Source organism: Sus scrofa, chromosome X (genome assembly GCF_000003025.6).
Source record: "Sus scrofa isolate TJ Tabasco breed Duroc chromosome X, Sscrofa11.1, whole genome shotgun sequence".
Taxonomy (NCBI): domain Eukaryota; kingdom Metazoa; phylum Chordata; class Mammalia; order Artiodactyla; family Suidae; genus Sus; species Sus scrofa.
Window position 1 is genome coordinate 34888104 of NC_010461.5, and position 8615 is coordinate 34896718.

Sequence of the window (8615 nt, forward strand, 5' to 3'; positions counted from 1 at the left end):
TTCACAGTCCCATCATAGCCTCTTTCTCCAGTGCTGTTCATGAAGCCAGTAAAAGTTCCCCCAGATCGACAGGTTCCTCATCATTGTGTTTGTCCATGAACCACCTGCAGTATAGTAAAGAGATTAAGAGCACTGGCTACAGGTTCAGATAGGTCAAGATTCAAGTCCTGCCTCTGCCTTTATCAGCTGTGTGACTTTAAGTTAACCTCACTTCACATATCTGAAACGTGGGGATAATAGTAGTGCCTATGTTATGGAACTGTGGTCAGAAATAAATGAATCATAAGTATTTTCAATTTGCCTTCTTTCGTGTCTCCTGGCGAAGTGGGGTGGAGGGGTTCCTGCATTGCTTGCTTGACTTTTCGGGTCTTTGTTGGCTGTTCAGGGTGAGGAGGGTGGAAAGAACGGTGGCACCATTTGTGAGCACAAATGAGGTCGGAAGAGGAAGGGGGAGAGAGAGAGAGTAAGACAGACCAGCAATGGGACAGGGGCTGGAAGGCTGGAGAGAAAAAATAAAAAGACAGATTTTTGGAAAGAACAGTTTGTGACTTAGAATTTAATTAGCCTTCCTGTATGTTTCATGATAAAATTCCCCCCTTACCGTCATCTCAAGAGATCTTCAGTGCTTTTAAAGGGTTTTGGTAATTAGATTTTTGTTTCTTTTGGATATGCTGAGACAGAGGCTGGCCTCAAGGCAACCCGATTTTATTTGGGTTACATTTAAAACAATCAGGTTACTCAGGGCTATAGGGGAGATGACCAGTTTCTCTCCAGGGGAGACAAATTATGGAGAGGAATATAATTTTCTCATTCAGCAATTTTGGAAATTGTCTTTATCTTTTCTTCTTTCTTTCTTTCTTTCGGGCTGTATCTGCCCAATATGAGCCCATTTAAATCTTAATAATCACTCTATGAGGAAGGCAGTGGCCTATTTCCACCCCCCCCCCATTTTTTTGTCTTTTCACAGCTGTACCCACAGCATATAGAGGTTCCCAGGCTAGGGGTTGAATCGGAGCTGGCGCTGCTGGCCTACACCACAGCCACAGCAACTAGAGATCAAAACCGCATCCGTGACCTACACCACAGCTTGTGGCAGTGCTGGACCCTTAACCCACTGAGCAAGGCCAGGGATCAAACCCACATTCTCATGGATACTAGTTGGGTTCTTAACCTGCTGAGCCACAATGGGAAATCCCTGTCTTTTAATTTAAGAATTCAGGGTTAAAGCCAGACTACCTGTGTTTAGATCCTCACTTCCACTTTAGTAGTCATGAAAACTTGAGCAAAGTATTCAAACTCCCTATGTCTCAGTTTCTCCACCTGTCAAATGGAAAAATGATAGCTTATCCCACAAAGGGTTGTTGTGGGAATTATATGAGTTAGACTATTTAAAGAGCTTAGAACAGTTATTGGTATGTAGTAAACACACCACAAAAGTTAGCTATTATAGTAATTTTAGTTATCTTCCAAAACAGATAACTTAGTTCAGAGCATACAAAAGGCATTGAAAGTTAATAGATACACACATGCATATATATTTATATAATTATATTTCTACATTTATTAATACACAAAGGTATACATACATATATGTATATATAGAGAGAAAAAAAGATGAATGATACTTTGGTGATTAACTCCAAGAGACTTCCCGCTGTTTATTTATTCATTCATTCAACAGATTTGTAGTACTGCTACTATGATTCCAGCTAAAAAAGGCAAGACTCCAGGAGTTTCCTGGTGGCTCGGGGGTTAAGGATCCAGTGTCATCACTGCAGTGGCTTGGGTCACTGCTGTGGTGCAGGTTTGATCCCTGGCCCAAGATCTTCCCCATGCTGCAGACGTGGCCAAAAAAAAAGAAAAAAAGAAAAAAAGAAAAAAAAGCAAGACTCTAAAAGATGTGCATGCCAAATGTTGCAGCTGCTGAGGCCAGCACCATCCAGACTCTAGAAAACACTCGATGATGTGAAAAGAAAAACAATCTGGGGAGAGGATGAAGTGAGATGATTTGTCCAAAGCCATATGTTTTACCAGCACACTTTTGAATACTGCAGGTCAATCTGCTAGTCCTTTAGTTTCTCTGTGTTTCCACCTGTGTGATGGAAATGACCACAGCAGCTTCATAAAGGGATTGTGAGGATTTATGAGTTAAATATGAACTCTTGCTCGCTCAAGGATCATCCGCTACATTCCGTAAAACAACTTTGGTTTTAAGGCAGAGGGGTAATGACAGATGGTACATTTTCTATGTGTCTTGCGTCGGTGTTATAATCATGTCTTGTCTTCTATTAGCGCTTATTCATGGGTGCGCTTGCAACTCCTCTGGCTGCTTCTGTAGTTGAGGTGGGCTGTGTTAGGGGATAGGTACCTGGAGTACCATTAAAAAAACTCCAGGGTGAGGACAGGAAAGCAGGGCTGAGAGTTCTGCAAGCTATTGCTGCGTTGAGGGCCATCTACTTTATTCATGTTTGTATGGAAAAAACCTAATCAGATAGTCCTCTGGTACATGAACCCTTTGTCTATCAGCATCCTGTCCCTCAGTATGTTTGTGAAAATATACCTGAGGGCCATGTGTCCTCAGAATTCTTGCTTCTGCACTGTGAGATCTTTGTCAGCTCCCAGACCTGTTTCATTGGGAATCAAGTTTAATCCTATGATAGCAGAGATGGGGAATGAAAAAGGAGAACTATCTTTATAAAATCTTGACCGTGGCATCCTCCTGAAAAGATTGCATCTAGGAGAGCAGAACCAATATTGCTTTTGCGATTTCACACCTGTAATGGGTGTGTTGTATGAGAAAGAGTAGTAGGGGCAGTGCTTGTTTTTGAGTGGTATTGCTGGTGAAACAAACTGTGGTCTCTTCCTGCTTTCCATCAACCCTCCCACTGTTGCCACTTGACTTCCTAAAATGAAAATCTCATCTGTGTCATCACATTGTGTCTGAACCTCCAATTGTCTCCCTTTTGCTTTTGGAGTTAGAATTTCTTCGTATGGCTCAGTACATCCTCTCCTTCCAGTGTTACCTCCTGGCATATCCCCTTCCACACTCCATAATCTAACCAGCCAGGACAATTTGAGATTAAATGAGGCAGTCCCCATGGTGGCTCAGACTCTTGTTTTTTTTTTGTTTGTTTGTTTGTTTGTTTGTTTGTTTTTTCTTTTTAGGTCCTCACAGGACATATGGAAGTTCCCAGGCTAGGGGTCGAATTGGAGCTACAGCCGCTGACCTACACCACAGCCACAGCAACGCCAGATCCCTAATCCACTGAGCAAGGCCAGGGATCGAACCTGCATCTTCATGGATGCTAGTCAGATTTGTTTCTGCCGAGCCATGACGGGAACTCCCAGACTCTTGGTTCGAATCCAGGATCTCACTCTTGTGTAGCCTCAGACAAGTTACTTACCTCTCTGTGCTTCAGTTTCACCATCTATAAAATTGGGGGATAATAGTTTCATAAGGCTGCTGTGGAAAGTAGACTGAGTTAACACAGATAAAGTGCTCAGTGTAGTACCTGACACATAGCAAATACCAGGAAAGATTAGGTAGCGTGATTGTTATTTACAGTGACCTGAATGTGGCATTCTCTCTGACACCTCTGTGCCTTTGCACATGCAGGTTCCATAGCCTGTAATGCCCACTCCCCCTTCTGTGCCTGAGGGCTAACTGGCTTTCAACACCTCTTTCAAGTGTTGTAACTCCTCTGTCTCTGTCTTTGCATATCTGACTGTCTTGCACTTATCGCAGAAGATAATTGCAGCTTTTGAAAAACAATTTTTCTTTCCTGTAAGATTGTGACTTCCTTGAGGGCAATGGTTATCTTCACTTTTGTATCTCTAAGTCTCAGTTTTGGTGTGAAACAGGTCTCAAAAATTATTGATGGATCCACCAAAAAAAACTTGTATAAAAGTGTCCATAGCACCATTATTCATAAGAGCCCAGGAGTGGAAATAATCCAAATATCCACCAAATGATGAATGGATAAACAAATGCAGTCTATCCATACAATGGAATATTACTTACCTATAAAAAGGAATGAAGGACTGACACATCCTACCACATGGATGAACTTTGAAAACATTAGGCTAAGTGAAAGAAGTCAGATACAAAAGACCATATGCTACATGATTCCATTCCCATATTTTATGAAATGTCAAGAACAGACAAATCTAGAGACAAAGGAGATTAGTGATTGCTTAGAGCTAGGGGAGGGGATGGCAACATTAGGGGGTATAGCTAAAAGGTGTGGAGTTTCTTTGGGGGGGGTGATAAAAATGTTGTAAAATTGGCTATGGTAATGATTGCACAACTCTGAATACATGAAAAACTATTGAATTGTATACTTTAAATGGAAGGATCCTATAGTATGTGAATTATATGTCAATAAAGTTGTTACCAAAAGAAAAAGAAGAAGTATTGATGGGGTATGGAATGAATGGAGGAATGAGCAGGGCCATTTTGCTTTAGTGTTTAAATATAAACACGTCCAAAACCAAAATCTCAAGTGGCCATGTCACTGAGCCGGAGCCAATGTCAAGGCCCCTCGCCTTCCAGCCTTCCTGCTGCCATATCCACCTTCTCAAGCACCTGCTTGCCTGCTTTCTCCCCCTGGGTCCTCGCTCCCGTTCAGTTTCCCCTCTTCTCTCCTTAGATTTTCTTTTCCTTCTTCCCATGCAGCCAGCCCCTTAAGACAGTTTATGTGAGACCATGAAGGGGATGGGACTTTCTTGGAGAAACTGGGACATGTGAGCTCACAGTGGCCCCGGAAACATCCTTTTGTAGGAACATGGTTTTCTAGATAAAGAAGTGGAGGCTTGGGGCGTCAAGGACATTGTTTAACCTCACACATTTGTGCTGGAACTGAAATTAGAATCCAGGTCTTCTGTTCACCTGTTTAATGCCATGCTTACCATGCTGCCTGCCTCCTACATACCCCGCTCCAGTCGAGAATGATCTGGAAGCCAAAACAGGTGGAACCAAACCACATGCTGAATGGCTCACTACATATTAGGCACTTTCTATCCATTCTCTTCTAAGACTATTTTGGATAAATAAAACATCTCATCACACTGAACTCCAAGAGATTTGTAAAATTTCTTTTTTGGCGCTTTTTTTCAGTCTTATTGAATTTTATTAACATGCCACAGTAGAGAGACCGAAGGATTGGAAGCCAGAGATCTAGACCTTAGTTCTCATGCTGTCACTAACTAGTCCTGGAGCAGGACATCTAACTGCTCCGGACCTCCCTTCTCTCACTGTAAAACCAGAGGTGGGATGCGAGTCCTCCTTTGCTCTTTCCCTCCCACCTCTCTCTATGTTTCTATAATTTGAAACTATAGGTTGAAATAAAGAGACTATCAGCTAAGACTTAGAGCTCGTTTCCATGTAGCAGTTTCTTCCAGAGATACTTATGGTAATTGCATCTGACCAGTCTGAACAGTTCTTCAACAGCATCTGAACACAGGGATAATTAAAGAAGTATTTTTTTGTTCATTCTGAGTATCATTATGCTAATTTGGGACATGACTGCTGTGATAACAAGGGAATTAGAACCAATCCACACTGAAATGAAGGCAAGAGATATCCCAGGCTTCTTCATTTCTCATTTTATCTCTCACAGCCACCTTATAAGGAAAGAGTATTCACCCACTGTACAGATGTGAAAAGTGAGGTTTGGAGAGATAGCCTATTTCCCAGGGTACAGCGAATTATGGGTACCACAGGGATATGGCACCAGGCTTGCCCTCCTGTCTGAGTTACATTTTTCTCCACCCTATCGGCTTCCCAGAACACAGCTTTCTAAATAAAGGGTTGAGGATGGAAAAAACCCTCTATTTTGGAGTCTAGATCTCTGCCACTGTCATTAACCTCTCATGTTGCAGTCCTTTCTGTAAGATACTTAATCGATTAGGTATGTTACTTGATCCCAGCTAATTTCTACTTTGCTATAACCTCTCTGTGTCATTGATTGACCTAGTTTGGCTAGGCCCAGAAGAAACCTACCAGATCCAATCGTGAATTAGCATCTGGAATCCTACCTGCCACTTGATGCTGTCGGGATTGCTGCAGTTGTAGATCTGATACGAGAACTACCAGTGGGAGGTAAATAATCTTGATAAGAGAAGACCCTTTCCTGGGGAATTTTCTAAAATCTAAATTTTTTTTTCCTAAGAGTGCCCCCAATCACAACATACACAATTTAAATCGTTTCAGTCACCTCGTAGCTTCATCCAGGGCCCAGAGAGGGGCTTCAAGAAGACTGTAAGTCTCTGAAAATAACATGTGCTATTTTGTGCATACGAGTTTATTGGGGGAGAGGGGAGAGAATATGTGGTTTTCATCAGACTCTTAAAGGGCTCCATCAACCAAGAAAGGCTAAAACCCAGGCTGGCTTCAAGAAGTCTTCCCTGATTCCTATCTCTTAGGGCTAGTCTTCTGTCAGAATGTGTGATTCCCACCTTCCACCCCCCCCCACACACACACACTCAGCCCTGGCTCTACCCCGCCCCGGGGGGAAGGTAAACCCAGGCCTGCATCAGCCCCAGCTCATCCAGAGGCAACTTGGTGGAAAAGGATGTTTGAAGTCAGCAGATGCGTGCTCGGATCCCCACCACACCACTGTCTTGTGTGTCTGTAAGTTGCTTAACTCAGGCCCATGGTTAGCAGATAAACACAGGTACAGCCTTCCTGGCTGGTAAAACTTCAAACTACCTGATGCTGGTTGTAAATAGTCCACAGCCTCCCAGGCTGCCTTGGCCACTACCAGGACTTCCTCATCATCCAGAAACTAAGACGTTTTTGTAATTGAAGTGGTTCAAAAGAACACACTGGTGGGCTAAACAATTGACTGTCTTTGTAAGATCTTAACATATAACTCTTCTCATTGACACATGGATTTAAAATATGCACTTGATATTATTTTTAACTGAATTTTATAATCTCTTTAGATTTTGCCAATCTGGTATTTTCCATTTCTGTTTCAGGATTCAATCCAGGATACCACATGCATTTAGTCTTCATGTGTTCTTTGTATTCTCTGGTTTGTGATAGGTTCACAGTCTTTCTCTGGTTTTCATGACCTGGGAAGTTTGGAGGAGTCAGGTGTTTTGTAGAATGACCTTCAGTTGAGGTTTGCCTGCTCTTCTTCTCATGGTCATAGGTGTGCGGGAAGAATGCCGCAAAGCGAGCTATCCTTCTCATCACATCGAGTTAGGGAATGTGTATGTTATCCACATGACAAGCTGGCGTTTGCTGCTTTCTTCACTGTAACTTGACATACTCAGTCATTAGGAGTATAATGGATACTAAGCGCATCCATCGCACACTCAGGAGGAGGTGGACATCAAGCTTCGTGCACCTTACAATGCACTCTATTGCTGGCTGGCCTCCATCCTCTTAGCGCTCACTGTCCCGTGCAAGCCAGCGATAACCTATGGAGTGTGCCAGAGGGTCTCCGCCTGAAGGTTTTCTCTTGAGCCTTGCTGGGAGGGCCGACTGAAAGTGCTCAGGCATTGAGCCCTTTGAGAGCAGCCCTCTGAGAGCAGCCCTTGGCCAGTGTTGGATGGCAGTGAGTTGTAAATCCTCTATCTTCCCCATCTTGGGTAGAACAGTTATCCATACTCTTGCCCAGAGGTCCCTAACCGGGTGAGCCCCGATTCCCCACTGTGATCTTTAATGAACCGGGTATTTGTTCTTTCCCTCTACCTGTGTCACTTCCCAACCAGTGCTTCCTGGGGTCACCTCCCAAATAAACTACCTGCATCCAAATCCTTGTCTCAGGTCAGCTTCTGGGGGAACACAGCCAAAGACACACTTGAAAATAAATATTTATGCATATGTTTAATGCATGCATGATTTTTTATAAATGTTGGGAGAAGAAAAATTTTCATACACAATCTCCTCCCTAACATCAATAAAAAGGCAAATTGAGAAATGTGAGATTTAATATTCCACAGTGGGCTGTCAGCAGTTTCAAAGCCCAAAGATGTCTGATAAAACATGTAATTTATTCAACCTCATTTCCTATGATCCTCCAATATTTGCTTAACTGTATTAATACTGTGGGACTCATCTGCCTTAGTTGGAAACCCTCTCCTTAAATTCTTTTTTAAATTAACTAACAAAAACTTCTAACAAAAACCTCTGCTTCTGAAATGTATATCATCCGATATTGTTCTATGCTGTGGAAGGAACACGTGAAAGGAATAGTCTTGTATTTCTCATAGCATGAGATAGATTTTCCTCACCACTTTCCTCACTTCCCTGCCTGCCCTTTATGAACTCTCCCCAGCCTTTGCTTAACATCTATCTGCTTGCCCGGAGAGTGAAATAAATTAACACTTTTCATCTAGAACTTCAGTTCTACATACCCATGTTGCAGGATACTTTTCAAGGTTTGGCCACAGCTACCCAAACTAGCTCACCCCTCCTGGACAATCCATCTGTAGCTCTATGTGGTTGGTGCTATGACTACATTAGAATTAGCCTATGCATGTGCTTTTCTGAAGGAGCCACTGATTTTAAGAAAGAGCAACAAGAAAGGGAGATATGGATTGAGTGACTCTGTTCCTCATTCTTCTTTAACCTGCCTGGAGATGTCCAGGGATGGTTAATACAA